General features: G+C 39.2%; 6 non-coding genes across 6 annotated transcripts; all 6 read right to left on the bottom strand.

The window, feature by feature from the left end:
- Nucleotides 1-6,465: 6,465 nt before the first annotated feature.
- Nucleotides 6,466-6,538, bottom strand: trnar-ucg (transfer RNA arginine (anticodon UCG)). The gene has a single exon. It is a non-coding gene; the product is annotated as a tRNA-Arg (tRNA).
- Nucleotides 6,539-9,041: 2,503 nt separating this feature from the next.
- trnar-ucg (transfer RNA arginine (anticodon UCG)) lies at nucleotides 9,042-9,114 on the bottom strand. Its single transcript has one exon. It is a non-coding gene; the product is annotated as a tRNA-Arg (tRNA).
- Nucleotides 9,115-10,095: 981 nt separating this feature from the next.
- trnar-ucg (transfer RNA arginine (anticodon UCG)) lies at nucleotides 10,096-10,168 on the bottom strand. The gene has a single exon. It is a non-coding gene; the product is annotated as a tRNA-Arg (tRNA).
- Nucleotides 10,169-15,504: 5,336 nt separating this feature from the next.
- Nucleotides 15,505-15,577, bottom strand: trnar-ucg (transfer RNA arginine (anticodon UCG)). Its single transcript has one exon. It is a non-coding gene; the product is annotated as a tRNA-Arg (tRNA).
- A 1,805-nt stretch (nucleotides 15,578-17,382) lies between these two features.
- trnar-ucg (transfer RNA arginine (anticodon UCG)) lies at nucleotides 17,383-17,455 on the bottom strand. Its single transcript has one exon. It is a non-coding gene; the product is annotated as a tRNA-Arg (tRNA).
- A 981-nt stretch (nucleotides 17,456-18,436) lies between these two features.
- Nucleotides 18,437-18,509, bottom strand: trnar-ucg (transfer RNA arginine (anticodon UCG)). Its single transcript has one exon. It is a non-coding gene; the product is annotated as a tRNA-Arg (tRNA).
- Nucleotides 18,510-18,667: the final 158 nt, after the last annotated feature.

Below are 18,667 nucleotides of genomic sequence, written 5' to 3'. Positions count from 1 at the left end.
TGCTGGTTGAGGGATGATGGCTGATTGAAGGGTGCCATCACGAGGTGAGCTGTTTTTTCAATAGCTTTTGCTACTGCAGCAACGTATCTGGAGCATGTTGACTGTCCTACCTCAATGTGGTCAAGTTTGAAGAGTAGTACATCAAGACCCTTCTCTCCCCCCTTGTTTCTGGAATAGGACGGATGAGGTGAATCCTTCCCTTTCAGAAACATCCAAATGGAACTTGTTCTTGTAGTCAGGTGCAGTCAGAGCTGCTGCCGCTGATAGATCTGTTTTCAGGAATGCTATGGCTGTTGATGCTTCAGCCGTCCAGGCCAGGGGTGCATGGAGGTTCCTTGATCGTAGGATGACCGGTGCTGCCACCCCCTCTGGGCCACACCCAATGGTACAACACCTGATAGGTGGGGTCAGGTGCATCATGTCTTCGTCCCAGTCTGCAGTGTAGAGGCAGTCATCAGTTTCTGTTGCATTGAGTGTGCAATGGATCTCAGCTTGGGGAGTCTTATATGGGTGCAGAGTGTAGATTTGAGCTTTCAGTTGGTTGAACTTAAACTGGATGTGAGGGGTGGCAGGCCCTGTGGGTAGGCATTTTAGCCAGTACACTTCTTGGGCTTCAGACAGTGTGGTCATCGGCAGGAGTGGCATCCTCATCATTCTTACTGGGTGATCAGGTGTTGAAGTGGGAGGGTTGGTTGTAATCTTGCTGCTCCTGCTGCATGTGGCTAGATTCTGGGTGGTTGTATGCTGGCTGTTGCTGATGCATGGGTGTGGGTCCTGGTTGCTGATGTTGCAGAGGTGGGTTTCCCCCACTTCCTCTTGCTCTCCATTGCTGTTGCTGCGGGGAGAGTGGTTTCATGCAATCTCTGGCAAAATGACCGGTAATTCCGCAGTTAAAACACTGGTAATTTCCCCCTCTGTGTTGTCCAGTGTAGGGACCCCGTCGAGCCCATACTGGGTGTTGTTGTTGCAGGATATACTGCTGTGGGGGAGGGTATTGGGGTGGTTGGGCCCCCCTAGTGGCCGTGAGTGAGGCTGCCTGCTGTTGGATCATCTGAGCGACAGTCTGGGCCACTATTTGGGAGATGTCTGTTTTGGTTCCCGGCTCCTTCGTTTCTTCCGCCACCATCTGTTTCTTAGGTTTTTCTCCTTGTTGTGCTTCCTTCAATTGGAGTTTCAGGAGTTGTACCTGGAGGGACTGCACCTGGCTCTCAGCACCCCCTCTTTCCTTGTTGTGCTGGGTCACATGGTGGTGCACATGCGTATTGAATTGGGTCAGAGGAAGTGCAATCAACCCTACCGTTCCTCTGAGTTTGGTTTTAACATCTCCAGGACACCCGTTGACCACCATTTCCTTCCACATGCTGAGTGTGGTATCAGTGTGATCGAATGGTTCTTCGTGGACCGATCTCCATGTGGTCTTAGCCCTGTCCAGGTATGCTGCAGGTTGCTCACCTGGGTTGATTGTAAAGGAGGATAAGGTGGCATGGTTTCTTTCTGTAGGGTATGCTCTCCGTAGAACTTCCCATAATCTGGTACGGAAGTGGTCTATGGGCAGTGTTGGGGCCCGCCATCCAAGGTCAGCTGCTGTCATGAGGGCCTCCATGGTTCCGTGGTCGGTGGCTCTTGCTAGAAGTGCTTTCATGTCTCCTAGGCAGAGTTGCATTCCTGACGTAAGTGTCTGCAGTTGAAGTAGCCACGCTGAAGCTCCTCCATGTAGGCTAGGCATCTGTCCCATCAGTGTTGTTAAATCAGTCATTTTCCAGGGCTGGTACTCCACAGTGTGTGCATCACCTGGTGTCGGTCGCAGGGGGTACTGTCCTGCCATCTCCTGCTCTCGCTCTCTTCTATCAGCAATTCTGGAGGACCGACGGAGTGTTTCGGACCCCATTGATTCGGTAACTTTGGTTACTGTTCCTCTCATTATGCCTTCCACACGGTAGGCTCCCTCTCTGTTGTTATCTTGGTTAGCTATTAGCTCCCTGAGTTCCTTAGCTCGAGCTATTGATGATTTCAGCAGCTCCTGCATCTTAGTCACGTTTGGAGCTCCCATCGGAGCTGGGGTGAGCACCATGTCAATTTCTTCTTCGTTTTCGATATCCATGTTCTGATGACAGTCCTCCCTATCCGTCTGATAGAAGTGGTTTGAATCTAATCTTGTTTGTAAGTGTCCTCTGGTTTCAGAGGTGAGAGAGTTCACAGAGGAGCATTGCGGCCTCCGTTCCTGGGGGAGGTCTCCTGCTCCTGGAATCCCAGTTTCGAACTGTTCACATACCATATGGCCAGCCGTTATCCCCAGGGTAATTTCCCCTTTTAACTCCCCTTGGTCTATTCTCAGAACTGGAGCCTGTATTGTGGGAGGTGCCCTGGGCAGGAATGGGTTGTGTGACGGGCTCCGGTGATTTTGTCCCTTTGAGTATGGCTGGGGCTGAACTGCCTCCATTGTCAATTGTGGATATAGTGAGGGAGAAACGGCCACTGGGGGAGCCGTGGGCAAGTTCTCAGGCGGAGCTTTAACATCCCCCGACGCCACAATAGCCACGCCCATCATGTCTGGTGTGTTTTTGGGCAGCACCCTCCTACTCTCCTGTATGGCCCATGTACCTATCTTGAGCTCCCCCTCTGCTCTCTCTCTCTCTCTTGTACCTACTTTTTTGAACCTGTGTATGTTGTTTCTCTCCGCCTCACTCGCTTTTGCATGCTCTACTGCGTCCTCTAATTCTGTCTGCATATCTTGGAGTTTCCCCCCTGTAGGTGGGCCTCCGCTAAAATAACCTGCTTGTGTCCATCTTATCCGTAATCCTTTCCACACTTTCTCCACTTTCCCATACTGTTTTTTACCTCCCGCTCTATCAATCATACTCTGATCTAAATATTCATAGAATTTTAGTTTGGGCGTGGTAGCTGCAGACATTTTATCTAGTTCGTCTGATAATGTGTATACTGCGTTATTTAGGTATATTCAATCCTTACTATGTGGTGTTTATTTCTATCGTTGTATGCGTAGCCTGTCCCTGGTCGAGACAAAGGGGGTTATCAGTATGTGACGCCCGCCACGTGTGTATTTCACCGGTATTTTATTTGAATTTGTTCAGCGATTCGTTTAGGTATTTTCTATAAATGATTATGCGATTTCCTTTTGGAACAATATATCAGTGAATATATGCGGTTCTATAACAATTTTCAGAGTAATTCTAGCTCTTTAGGAAATATAGATAGAATGTCTAGACAACCAAGAGTTGTTCAGTGAATTATTTAAATACTTTCTGTAAACAATTCAGTAAATTCCTTTATGAACTTATATCAGTAAATTCGAGCGATTCTATAGCAATTGTCAGAATAATTATATATCTTTAGGAAATATGGATAGAATAGAAAAACCCAAAAATCAGTGTGTAGCTTTTAGCGTCTGTCAAACAAAGTCTGTACTAAGCTCGGCGGCTTATTTAAATACTTTCTAGAAACAATTCAGTAAGTTCCTTTATGAACTTATATCAGTAAATTCCAGCGATTCTATAGCAATTGTCAGAATAATTTTAAACTTTAGGCAATATCAACAAGAATGAAAAAAAAACGAAAATCAGTATTCCAGCCCGGCTGCTGTCAAAGTTGCACGGCCATTCGATACTAAGGTGGCTTTGTCTTTCAGCACGTGTGCCTAATAGCCCAGTTACGTATCCCAACCTACTCCGCGACAAACGTTTCTTTCAATTTAATTTCCCCCATCTCCAAATCATGGAATGTCAACTCTGGTTCATCTTATGTTTATTGTTTGATGTGCAATAGCCACATCATTCCCGATCTCTGTCTAGTGGAAGGCCAAACTTACATATCCTGTATCTACTCGACTACACCTCTTACAAAACCTATTAAATAATACACAGCTTTTTTAATAGGGCATTTTTCATGCAGATTCATTCAATCCAACCACACCTCCACAAGACCTATTCGATGTTATATGTATCAACAGGAGATTTTACTTGCAGATCCGGTTCATCTATCATTCAACTATAACCACACCTCCACAAGACCTTATTCGATAGTACAGAACGTATCAAAATAGGAAATTTTTACTTGCAGATTCGGTTCATCTATCATTAAACTATAACCACACCTCCACAAGACCTTACTTGCAGATTCGGTTCATCTATAACCACACCTCCACAAGACCTTACTTGCAGATTCGGTTCATCTATAACCACACCTCCACAAGACCTTACTTGCAGATTCGGTTCATCTATAACCACACCTCCACAAGACCTAACTTGCAGATTCGGTTCATCTATAATTCATTCATTCGTATGAAATTCTCATTGAATTTCCAACATCCATAATTGTGTCCATTACGTGTTAAAACACAGCCACTATTTAACGTCACCTCTATACACAACCCAATACATTTATAATTAGGACAGTTTTCTATGCAGATTTCAGAACAAATAGGGTCCCTGGAGGAATTTAACACATTGGTCAATCACAATTCACACATTCCTATTAAAATAACTGAGTATAGGCCCATTAATAAGAATATATATATATATATTTTTTTTTACAAAACAAGATATCTTTAATCAATGTCTTAGGTTCTTATGTAAAAAATTTGGGCACCGATTCATACTCACGCCCAGTACTTTCTGATCAAAATTTGGTTTAGACTATAATACAATATGCAGATTTCGATATAACGGGCTCTGCTCACCTTTATATAGAGCGCTCCGATCAGATTTCCTGAGGCAAGATGAATGGCTGGGGAAGTCACTCTTCCGTCTGATTTTTTAGCCGTGATCAGTCTCGTCCTCTCACACTAACTTATAATAGATCGAATTCAAGAACAACCAAACTCTGCTACCAATTCTGTTAGTGTTCAAATACTGGAGAGTTGAGACCAAATCACGGACGCTGGACAGAGTGGATTTCAGTTGTAACAAAAGACAGTTTTAATGAGTCAGAGATATCTTGTCCCGCAGTTTTACGTGCACGGACCTAGTTCACATAACTCGGCAAGGAGCCAGGTGAAAAAGAGACCTATACAATGGTTACATACATTTTTATACATAGAATAAAGTAGGTGGAGTCTTGTCGTTTCGGTCTTCTTGACTGGTCGGAGGGTTGGAGGCGGGCCTTGCTCTAGCCAGAGCGGGCCCCATTGGTGCACAGCAAAAGTTCTTTGCTCTTGGGACCGGCCAGTTAGAGGGAGATGAGATGTGTGTTTATATAAGGAAGAGGGGGTCAGTCTTATGGCTGGGTGTATGTGTTCTTATGACGGAATGTCTTTGTTTATATGAGCTATGTGTATGAATATTTATATAACAAAAGCTAGTGATATTTTACAAGTACGAAAAGACTATGTCCCTCAATCAGACATAATATTTCTCAGGTCTTGCAGTCTTAGATTATTGAAGTGTCCAATGTCCAAGCTTTTCAAAGCAACAAGACCAATGACATATTTCGGGAAATTGCAAACATGTACGAATTAGCTGAGCTAATGAAATTAAACGACCCTATTTGATATCATACAGACTTTGCTATGCAACCATAGACATAAAAATTGTTAACCTGTCCGAATGAGGAAAGCTAGTGATTTTTAACAAGTACAAAGATACTCTTTCCTTCAATCTTTCGATGCAGATTCAGACACAATAATTCTCAGGCCTTGCAGTCTTAGATTATTAAAGTTGAACAACAATGTCCAAGCTTTTCAAAGCAACAAGACCAATGCCTTATTTAGCGAAATTGCAAACATGTCCATATTAGCAGATTTAATGAAATTAAACGACCACGAAAATGCCTCAAAACCTCAATTTTCTATTTTGAAGTAAGACGCCTTATCCACGAGGCGACACCTTCTACTCCATATTCTCCGATATGACATCAAACAGACGTTGCTTAGCAACAACAGACATCAAAATTGTGAACCTATCCGAATGAGGAAAGCTAGTGATATTTTACAAGTACGAAAAGACTATGTCCCTCAATCAGACATAATATTTCTCAGATCTTGCAGTCTTAGATTATTGAAGTTGAACAACAATGTCCAAGCTTTTCAAAGCAACAAGACCAATGCCTTATTTCGGGAAATTGCAAACATGTTCAAATTAGCTGAGCTAATGAAATTAAACAACCACGAAGGGACTCGGACCCTCAATCTTCTGATTCGAAGTCATACGCCTTATCCATTAGGCCACGCAGTCAATGTGATACAGCCCTATTTGACATTATACAGACTTTGCTATGCAAAAGTAGACATCAAAGTTGTGAACCTGTCAGAATGAGGAAAGCTAGTGATATTTAACAAGTAAGAAGATACCTTTTCCCTCAATCTTGCGATGCAGAATCAGACTCAATAATTCTCAGGCCTTGCAATATTAGATTATTAAAGATGAATAACAATGTCCAAGCAACAAGACCAATGCCTTATTTAGCGAAATTGCAAACATGTCCATATTAGCGGAGCTAATGAAAATTAAACAACCACGAAGGGACTCGAACCCTCAATCTTCTGATTCGAAGTCAGACGCCTTATCCATTAGGCCACGCAGTCTATGTGATGCAGCCCTATTTGACATTATACAGACTTTGCTATGCAACCATAGACATAAAAATTGTGAACCTGTCCGAATGAGGAAAGCTAGTGATTTTTAACAAGTACAAAGATACTCTTTCCTTCAATCTTTCGATGCAGATTCAGACACAATAATTCTCAGGTCTTGCAGTCTTAGATTATTAAAGTTGAACAACAATGTCCAAGCTTTTCAAAGCAACAAGACCAATGCCTTATTTAGGGAAATTGCAAACATGTACGAATTAGCTGAGCTAATGAAATTAAACGACCCTATTTGACATCATACAGACTTTGCTATGCAACAGTAGACATCAAAGTTGTGAACCTGTCCGAATGAGGAAAGCTAGTGATATTTAACAAGTAAGAAGATACCTTTTCCCTCAATCTTGCGATGCAGAATCAGACTCAATAATTCTCAGGCCTTGCAATATTAGATTATTAAAGATGAATAACAATGTCCAAGCCTTTCAAAGAAACAAGACCAATGCCTTATTTAGGGAAATTGCAAACATGTCCATATTAGCAGATTTAATGAAATTAAACGACCACGAAAATGCCTCAAAACCTCAATTTTCTGTTTCGAAGTAAGACGCCTTATCCACGAGGCAACACCTTCTACTCCATATTCTCCGATATGACATCAAACAGACGTTGTTTAGCAACAACAGACATCAAAATTGTGAACCTATCCGAATGAGGAAAGCTAGTGATATTTTACAAGTACGAAAATACTATGTCCCTCAATCAGACATAATATTTCTCAGGTCTTGCAGTCTTAGATTATTGAAGTGTCCAATGTCCAAGCTTTTCAAAGCAACAAGACCAATGCCTTATTTAGGGAAATTGCAAACATGTACGAATTAGCTGAGCTAATGAAATTAAACGACCCTATTTGACATCATACAGACTTTGCTATGCAACAGTAGACATCAAAGTTGTGAACCTGTCCGAATGAGGAAAGCTAGTGATATTTAACAAGTAAGAAGATACCTTTTCCCTCAATCTTGCGATGCAGAATCAGACTCAATAATTCTCAGGCCTTGCAATATTAGATTATTAAAGATGAATAACAATGTCCAAGCCTTTCAAAGAAACAAGACCAATGCCTTATTTCGGGAAATTGCAAACATGTTCAAATTAGCTGAGCTAATGAAATTAAACAACCACGAAGGGACTCGGACCCTCAATCTTCTGATTCGAAGTCAGACGCCTTATCCATTAGGCCACGCAGTCTATGTGATACAACCCTATTTGACATCATACAGACTTTGCTATGCAACAGTAGACATCAAAGTTGTGAACCTGTCCGAATGAGGAAAGCTAGTGATATTTAACAAGTAAGAAGATACCTTTTCCCTCAATCTTGCGATGCAGAATCAGACTCAATAATTCTCAGGCCTTGCAATATTAGATTATTAAAGATGAATAACAATGTCCAAGCCTTTCAAAGAAACAAGACCAATGCCTTATTTCGGGAAATTGCAAACATGTCCATATTAGCAGATTTAATTAAATTAAACGACCACGAAAATGCCTCAAAACCTCAATTTTCTATTTTGAAGTAAGACGCCTTATCCACGAGGCAACACCTTCTACTCCATATTCTCCGATATGACATCAAACAGACGTTGCTTAGCAACAACAGACATCAAAATTGTGAACCTATCCGAATGAGGAAAGCTAGTGATATTTTACAAGTACGAAAATACTATGTCCCTCAATCAGACATAATATTTCTCAGGTCTTGCAGTCTTAGATTATTGAAGTGTCCAATGTCCAAGCTTTTCAAAGCAACAAGACCAATGCCTTATTTAGGGAAATTGCAAACATGTACGAATTAGCTGAGCTAATGAAATTAAACGACCCTATTTGATATCATACAGACTTTGCTATACAACAGTAGACATCAAAGTTGTGAACCTGTCCGAATGAGGAAAGCTAGTGATATTTAACAAGTAAGAAGATACCTTTTCCCTCAAATTTGCGATGCAGAATCAGACTCAATAATTCTCAGGCCTTGCAATATTAGATTATTAAAGATGAATAACAATGTCCAAGCCTTTCAAAGAAACAAGACCAATGCCTTATTTCGGGAAATTGCAAACATGTCCATATTAGCAGATTTAATGAAATTAAACGACCACGAAAATGCCTCAAAACCTCAATTTTCTATTTTGAAGTAAGACGCCTTATCCATGAGGCAACACCTTCTACTCCATATTCTCCGATATGACATCAAACAGACGTTGCTTAGCAACAACAGACATCAAAATTGTGAACCTATCCGAATGAGGAAAGCTAGTGATATTTTACAAGTACGAAAAGACTATGTCCCTCAATCAGACATAATATTTCTCAGGTCTTGCAGTCTTAGATTATTGAAGTTGAACAACAATGTCCAAGCTTTTCAAAGCAACAAGACCAATGACATATTTCGGGAAATTGCAAACATGTTCAAATTAGCTGAGCTAATGAAATTAAACAACCACGAAGGGACTCGAACCCTCAATCTTCTGATTCGAAGTCAGACGCCTTATCCATTAGGCCACGCAGTCTATGTGATACAGCCCTATTTGACATTATACAGACTTTGCTATGCAACCATAGACATAAAAATTGTGAACCTGTCCGAATGAGGAAAGCTAGTGATTTTTAACAAGTACAAAGATACTCTTTCCTTCAATCTTTCGATGCAGATTCAGACACAATAATTCTCAGGCCTTGCAGTCTTAGATTATTAAAGTTGAACAACAATGTCCAAGCTTTTCAAAGCAACAAGACCAATGCCTTATTTAGCGAAATTGCAAACATGTCCATATTAGCAGATTTAATGAAATTAAACGACCACGAAAATGCCTCAAAACCTCAATTTTCTATTTTGAAGTAAGACGCCTTATCCACGAGGCGACACCTTCTACTCCATATTCTCCGATATGACATCAAACAGACGTTGCTTAGCAACAACAGACATCAAAATTGTGAACCTATCCGAATGAGGAAAGCTAGTGATATTTTACAAGTACGAAAAGACTATGTCCCTCAATCAGACATAATATTTCTCAGGTCTTGCAGTCTTAGATTATTGAAGTTGAACAACAATGTCCAAGCTTTTCAAAGCAACAAGACCAATGCCTTATTTCGGGAAATTGCAAACATGTTCAAATTAGCTGAGCTAATGAAATTAAACAACCACGAAGGGACTCGGACCCTCAATCTTCTGATTCGAAGTCAGACGCCTTATCCATTAGGCCACGCAGTCAATGTGATACAGCCCTATTTGACATTATACAGACTTTGCTATGCAAAAGTAGACATCAAAGTTGTGAACCTGTCAGAATGAGGAAAGCTAGTGATATTTAACAAGTAAGAAGATACCTTTTCCCTCAATCTTGCGATGCAGAATCAGACTCAATAATTCTCAGGCCTTGCAATATTAGATTATTAAAGATGAATAACAATGTCCAAGCAACAAGACCAATGCCTTATTTAGCGAAATTGCAAACATGTCCATATTAGCGGAGCTAATGAAAATTAAACAACCACGAAGGGACTCGAACCCTCAATCTTCTGATTCGAAGTCAGACGCCTTATCCATTAGGCCACGCAGTCTATGTGATACAGCCCTATTTGACATTATACAGACTTTGCTATGCAACCATAGACATAAAAATTGTGAACCTGTCCGAATGAGGAAAGCTAGTGATTTTTAACAAGTACAAAGATACTCTTTCCTTCAATCTTTCGATGCAGATTCAGACACAATAATTCTCAGGTCTTGCAGTCTTAGATTATTAAAGTTGAACAACAATGTCCAAGCTTTTCAAAGCAACAAGACCAATGCCTTATTTAGGGAAATTGCAAACATGTACGAATTAGCTGAGCTAATGAAATTAAACGACCCTATTTGACATCATACAGACTTTGCTATGCAACAGTAGACATCAAAGTTGTGAACCTGTCCGAATGAGGAAAGCTAGTGATATTTAACAAGTAAGAAGATACCTTTTCCCTCAATCTTGCGATGCAGAATCAGACTCAATAATTCTCAGGCCTTGCAATATTAGATTATTAAAGATGAATAACAATGTCCAAGCCTTTCAAAGAAACAAGACCAATGCCTTATTTCGGGAAATTGCAAACATGTTCAAATTAGCTGAGCTAATGAAATTAAACAACCACGAAGGGACTCGGACCCTCAATCTTCTGATTCGAAGTCAGACGCCTTATCCATTAGGCCATGCAGTCTATGTGATACAACCCTATTTGACATCATACAGACTTTGCTATGCAACAGTAGACATCAAAGTTGTGAACCTGTCCGAATGAGGAAAGCTAGTGATATTTAACAAGTAAGAAGATACCTTTTCCCTCAATCTTGCGATGCAGAATCAGACTCAATAATTCTCAGGCCTTGCAATATTAGATTATTAAAGATGAATAACAATGTCCAAGCCTTTCAAAGAAACAAGACCAATGCCTTATTTCGGGAAATTGCAAACATGTCCATATTAGCAGATTTAATTAAATTAAACGACCACGAAAATGCCTCAAAACCTCAATTTTCTATTTTGAAGTAAGAAGCCTTATCCACGAGGCAACACCTTCTACTCCATATTCTCCGATATGACATCAAACAGACGTTGCTTAGCAACAACAGACATCAAAATTGTGAACCTATCCGAATGAGGAAAGCTAGTGATATTTTACAAGTACGAAAAGACTATGTCCCTCAATCAGACATAATATTTCTCAGGTCTTGCAGTCTTAGATTATTGAAGTTGAACAACAATGTCCAAGCTTTTCAAAGCAACAAGACCAATGCCTTATTTCGGGAAATTGCAAACATGTTCAAATTAGCTGAGCTAATGAAATTAAACAACCACGAAGGGACTCGAACCCTCAATCTTCTGTTTCGAAGTCAGACGCCTTATCCATTAGGCCACGCAGTCTATGTGATACAGCCCTATTTGACATTATACAGACTTTGCTATGCAACCATAGACATAAAAATTGTGAACCTGTCCGAATGAGGAAAGCTAGTGATTTTTAACAAGTACAAAGATACTCTTTCCTTCAATCTTTCGATGCAGATTCAGACACAATAATTCTCAGGTCTTGCAGTCTTAGATTATTAAAGTTGAACAACAATGTCCAAGCTTTTCAAAGCAACAAGACCAATGCCTTATTTAGGGAAATTGCAAACATGTCCATATTAGCAGATTTAATGAAATTAAACGACCACGAAAATGCCTCAAAACCTCAATTTTATATTTTGAAGTAAGACGCCTTATCCACGAGGCAACACCTTCTACTCCATATTCTCCAATATGACATCAAACAGACGTTGCTTAGCAACAACAGACATCAAAATTGTGAACCTATCCGAATGAGGAAAGATAGTGATATTTTACAAGTACGAAAAGACTATGTCTCTCAATCAGACATAATATTTCTCAGGTCTTGCAGTCTTAGATTATTGAAGTTGAACAACAATGTCCAAGCTTTTCAAAGCAACAAGACCAATGCCATATTTCGGGAAATTGCAAACATGTTCAAATTAGCTGAGCTAATGAAATTAAACAACCACGCAGGGACTCTAACCCTCAATCTTCTGATTCGAAGTCAGACGCCTTATCCATTAGACAACGCAGTCTATGTGATACAGCCCTATTTGACATTATACAGACTTTGCTATGCAACCATAGACATAAAAATTGTGAACCTGTCCGAATGAGGAAAGCTAGTGATTTTTAACAAGTACAAAGATACTCTTTCCTTCAATCTTTCGATGCAGATTCAGACACAATAATTCTCAGGTCTTGCAGTCTTAGATTATTAAAGTTGAACAACAATGTCCAAGCTTTTCAAAGCAACAAGACCAATGCCTTATTTAGGGAAATTGCAAACATGTACGAATTAGCTGAGCTAATGAAATTAAACGACCCTATTTGACATCATACAGACTTTGCTATGCAACAGTAGACATCAAAGTTGTGAACCTGTCCGAATGAGGAAAGCTAGTGATATTTAACAAGTAAGAAGATACCTTTTCCCTCAATCTTGCGATGCAGAATCAGACTCAATAATTCTCAGGCCTTGCAATATTAGATTATTAAAGATGAATAACAATGTCCAAGCCTTTCAAAGAAACAAGACCAATGCCTTATTTCGGGAAATTGCAAACATGTCCATATTAGCAGATTTAATGAAATTAAACGACCACGAAAATGCCTCAAAACCTCAAATTTCTATTTTGAAGTAAGACGCCTTATCCACGAGGCAACACCTTCTACTCCATATTCTCCGATATGACATCAAACAGACGTTGCTTAGCAACAACAGACATCAAAATTGTGAACCTATCCGAATGAGGAAAGCTAGTGATATTTTACAAGTACGAAAAGACTATGTCCCTCAATCAGACATAATATTTCTCAGGTCTTGCAGTCTTAGATTATTGAAGTTGAACAACAATGTCCAAGCTTTTCAAAGCAACAAGACCAACGCCATATTTCTGGAAATTGCAAACATGTTCAAATTAGCTGAGCTAATGAAATTAAACAACCACGAAGGGACTCGAAACCTCAATCTTCTGATTCGAAATCAGACGCCTTATCCATTAGGCCACGCAGTCTATGTGATACAGCCCTATTTGACATTATACAGACTTTGCTATGCAACCATAGACATAAAAATTGTGAACCTGTCCGAATGAGGAAAGCTAGTGATTTTTAACAATACAAAGATACTCTTTCCTTCAATCTTTCGATGCAGATTCAGACACAATAATTCTCAGGCCTTGCAGTCTTAGATTATTAAAGTTGAACAACAATGTCCAAGCTTTTCAAAGCAACAAGACCAATGCCTTATTTAGCGAAATTGCAAACATGTCCATATTAGCAGATTTAATGAAATTAAACGACCACGAAAATGCCTCAAAACCTCAATTTTCTATTTTGAAGTAAGACGCCTTATCCACGAGGCGACACCTTCTACTCCATATTCTCCGATATGACATCAAACAGACGTTGCTTAGCAACAACAGACATCAAAATTGTGAACCTATCCGAATGAGGAAAGCTAGTGATATTTTACAAGTACGAAAAGACTATGTCCCTCAATCAGACATAATATTTCTCAGGTCTTGCAGTCTTAGATTATTGAAGTTGAACAACAATGTCCAAGCTTTTCAAAGCAACAAGACCAATGCCTTATTTCAGGAAATTGCAAACATGTTCAAATTAGCTGAGCTAATGAAATTAAACAACCACGAAGGGACTCGGACCCTCAATCTTCTGATTCGAAGTCAGACGCCTTATCCATTAGGCCACGCAGTCAATGTGATACAGCCCTATTTGACATTATACAGACTTTGCTATGCAAAAGTAGACATCAAAGTTGTGAACCTGTCCGAATGAGGAAAGCTAGTGATATTTAACAAGTAAGAAGATACCTTTTCCCTCAATCTTGCGATGCAGAATCAGACTCAATAATTCTCAGGCCTTGCAATATTAGATTATTAAAGATGAATAACAATGTCCAAGCAACAAGACCAATGCCTTATTTAGCGAAATTGCAAACATGTCCATATTAGCGGAGCTAATGAAAATTAAACAACCACGAAGGGACTCGAACCCTCAATCTTCTGATTCGAAGTCAGACGCCTTATCCATTAAGCCACGCAGTCTATGTGATACAGCCCTATTTGACATTATACAGACTTTGCTATGCAACCATAGACATAAAAATTGTGAACCTGTCCGAATGAGGAAAGCTAGTGATTTTTAACAAGTACAAAGATACTCTTTCCTTCAATCTTTCGATGCAGATTCAGACACAATAATTCTCAGGTCTTGCAGTCTTAGATTATTAAAGTTGAACAACAATGTCCAAGCTTTTCAAAGCAACAAGACCAATGCCTTATTTAGGGAAATTGCAAACATGTACGAATTAGCTGAGCTAATGAAATTAAACGACCCTATTTGACATCATACAGACTTTGCTATGCAACAGTAGACATCAAAGTTGTGAACCTGTCCGAATGAGGAAAGCTAGTGATATTTAACAAGTAAGAAGATACCTTTTCCCTCAATCTTGCGATGGAGAATCAGACTCAATAATTCTCAGGCCTTGCAATATTAGATTATTAAAGATGAATAACAATGTCCAAGCCTTTCAAAGAAACAAGACCAATGCCTTATTTCGGGAAATTGCAAACATGTCCATATTAGCAGATTTAATTAAATTAAACGATCACGAAAATGCCTCAAAACCTCAATTTTCTATTTTGAAGTAAGACGCCTTATCCACGAGGCAACACCTTCTACTCCATATTCTCCGATATGACATCAAACAGACGTTGTTTAGCAACAACAGACATCAAAATTGTGAACCTATCCGAATGAGGAAAGCTAGTGATATTTTACAAGTACGAAAAGACTATGTCCCTCAATCAGACATAATATTTCTCAGGTCTTGCAGTCTTAGATTATTGAAGTTGAACAACAATGTCCAAGCTTTTCAAAGCAACAAGACCAATGCCTTATTTCAGGAAATTGCAAACATGTTCAAATTAGCTGAGCTAATGAAATTAAACAACCACGAAGGGACTCGGACCCTCAATCTTCTGATTCGAAGTCAGACGCCTTATCCATTAGGCCACGCAGTCAATGTGATACAGCCCTATTTGACATTATACAGACTTTGCTATGCAAAAGTAGACATCAAAGTTGTGAACCTGTCCGAATGAGGAAAGCTAGTGATATTTAACAAGTAAGAAGATACCTTTTCCCTCAATCTTGCGATGCAGAATCAGACTCAATAATTCTCAGGCCTTGCAATATTAGATTATTAAAGATGAATAACAATGTCCAAGCAACAAGACCAATGCCTTATTTAGCGAAATTGCAAACATGTCCATATTAGCGGAGCTAATGAAAATTAAACAACCACGAAGGGACTCGAACCCTCAATCTTCTGATTCGAAGTCAGACGCCTTATCCATTAGGCCACGCAGTCTATGTGATACAGCCCTATTTGACATTATACAGACTTTGCTATGCAACCATAGACATAAAAATTGTGAACCTGTCCGAATGAGGAAAGCTAGTGATTTTTAACAAGTACAAAGATACTCTTTCCCTCAATCTTGCGATGCAGAATCAGACTCAATAATTCTCAGGCCTTGCAATATTAGATTATTAAAGATGAATAACAATGTCCAAGCCTTTCAAAGAAACAAGACCAATGCCTTATTTCGGGAAATTGCAAACATGTCCATATTAGCAGATTTAATTAAATTAAACGATCACGAAAATGCCTCAAAACCTCAATTTTCTATTTTGAAGTAAGACGCCTTATCCACGAGGCAACACCTTCTACTCCATATTCTCCGATATGACATCAAACAGACGTTGCTTTGCAACCATATACATAAAAATTGTGAACCTATCCGAATGAGGAAAGCTAGTGATATTTTACAAGTACGAAAATACTATGTCCCTCAATCAGACATAATATTTCTCAGGTCTTGCAGTCTTAGATTATTGAAGTGTCCAATGTCCAAGCTTTTCAAAGCAACAAGACCAATGCCTTATTTAGGGAAATTGCAAACATGTACGAATTAGCTGAGCTAATGAAATTAAACGACCCTATTTGATATCATACAGACTTTGCTATACAACAGTAGACATCAAAGTTGTGAACCTGTCCGAATGAGGAAAGCTAGTGATATTTAACAAGTAAGAAGATACCTTTTCCCTCAAATTTGCGATGCAGAATCAGACTCAATAATTCTCAGGCCTTGCAATATTAGATTATTAAAGATGAATAACAATGTCCAAGCCTTTCAAAGAAACAAGACCAATGCCTTATTTCGGGAAATTGCAAACATGTCCATATTAGCAGATTTAATGAAATTAAACGACCACGAAAATGCCTCAAAACCTCAATTTTCTATTTTGAAGTAAGACGCCTTATCCATGAGGCAACACCTTCTACTCCATATTCTCCGATATGACATCAAACAGACGTTGCTTAGCAACAACAGACATCAAAATTGTGAACCTATCCGAATGAGGAAAGCTAGTGATATTTTACAAGTACGAAAAGACTATGTCCCTCAATCAGACATAATATTTCTCAGGTCTTGCAGTCTTAGATTATTGAAGTTGAACAACAATGTCCAAGCTTTTCAAAGCAACAAGACCAATGACATATTTCGGGAAATTGCAAACATGTTCAAATTAGCTGAGCTAATGAAATTAAACAACCACGAAGGGACTCGAACCCTCAAACTTCTGATTCGAAGTCAGACGCCTTATCCATTAGGCCACGCAGTCTATGTGATACAGCCCTATTTGACATTATACATTATCCTTCAATCTTTCGATGCAGATTCAGACACAATAATTCTCAGGCCTTGCAGTCTTAGATTATTAAAGTTGAACAACAATGTCCAAGCTTTTCAAAGCAACAAGACCAATGCCTTATTTATTTTTAAATTTAAATTTAAATTGCAAACATGTCCATATTAGCAGATTTAATTAAATTAAACGACCACGAAAATGCCTCAAAACCTCAATTTTCTATTTTGAAGTAAGACGCCTTATCCACGAGGCAACACCTTCTACTCCATATTCTCCGATATGACATCAAACAGACGTTGCTTAGCAACAACAGACATCAAAATTGTGAACCTATCCGAATGAGGAAAGCTAGTGATATTTTACAAGTACGAAAAGACTATGTCCCTCAATCAGACATAATATTTCTCAGGTCTTGCAGTCTTAGATTATTGAGGGAAATGAGCTAATGAAATTAAACAACCACGAAGGGACTCGAACCCTCAATCTTCTGATTCGAAGTCAGACGCCTTATCCATTAGGCCACGCAGTCTATGTGATACAACCCTATTTGACATTATACAGACTTTGCTATGCAACCATAGACATAAAAATTGTGAACCTGTCCGAATGAGGAAAGCTAGTGATTTTTAACAAGTACAAAGATACTCTTTCCTTCAATCTTTCGATGCAGATTCAGACACAATAATTCTCAGGCCTTGCAGTCTTAGATTATTAAAGTTGAACAACAATGTCCAAGCTTTTCAAAGCAACAAGACCAATGCCTTATTTAGCGAAATTGCAAACATGTCCATATTTACAGATTTAATGAAATTAAACGACCACGAAAATGCCTCAAAACCTCAATTTTCTATTTTGAAGTAAGACGCCTTATCCACGAGGCGACACCTTCTACTCCATATTCTCCGATATGACATCAAACAGACGTTGCTTAGCAACAACAGACATCAAAATTGTGAACCTATCCGAATGAGGAAAGCTAGTGATATTTTACAAGTACGAAAAGACTATGTCCCTCAATCAGACATAATATTTCTCAGGTCTTGCAGTCTTAGATTATTGAAGTTGAACAACAATGTCCAAGCTTTTCAAAGCAACAAGACCAATGCCTTATTTCGGGAAATTGCAAACATGTTCAAATTAGCTGAGCTAATGAAATTAAACAACCACGAAGGGACTCGGACCCTCAATCTTCTGATTCGAAGTCAGACGCCTTATCCATTAGGCCACGCAGTCAATGTGATACAGCCCTATTTGACATTATACAGACTTTGCTATGCAAAAGTAGACATCAAAGTTGTGAACCTGTCCGAATGAGGAAAGCTAGTGATATTTAACAAGTAAGAAGATACCTTTTCCCTCAATCTTGCGATGCAGAATCAGACTCAATAATTCTCAGGCCTTGCAATATTAGATTATTAAAGATGAATAACAATGTCCAAGCAACAAGACCAATGCCTTATTTAGCGAAATTGCAAACATGTCCATATTAGCGGAGCTAATGAAAATTAAACAACCACGAAGGGACTCGAACCCTCAATCTTCTGATTCGAAGTCAGACGCCTTATCCATTAGGCCACGCAGTCTATGTGATACAGCCCTATTTGACATTATACAGACTTTGCTATGCAACCATAGACATAAAAATTGTGAACCTGTCCGAATGAGGAAAGCTAGTGATTTTTAACAAGTACAAAGATACTCTTTCCTTCAATCTTTCGATGCAGATTCAGACACAATAATT

This window comes from Oncorhynchus clarkii, unplaced genomic scaffold, assembly GCF_045791955.1.
Source record: "Oncorhynchus clarkii lewisi isolate Uvic-CL-2024 unplaced genomic scaffold, UVic_Ocla_1.0 unplaced_contig_10886_pilon_pilon, whole genome shotgun sequence".
In the NCBI taxonomy this organism is placed as follows: Eukaryota; Metazoa; Chordata; class Actinopteri; order Salmoniformes; family Salmonidae; genus Oncorhynchus; species Oncorhynchus clarkii.
Note: the sequence above shows the minus strand (reverse complement) of the source record. Positions and strands in the feature narration are given on the sequence as shown.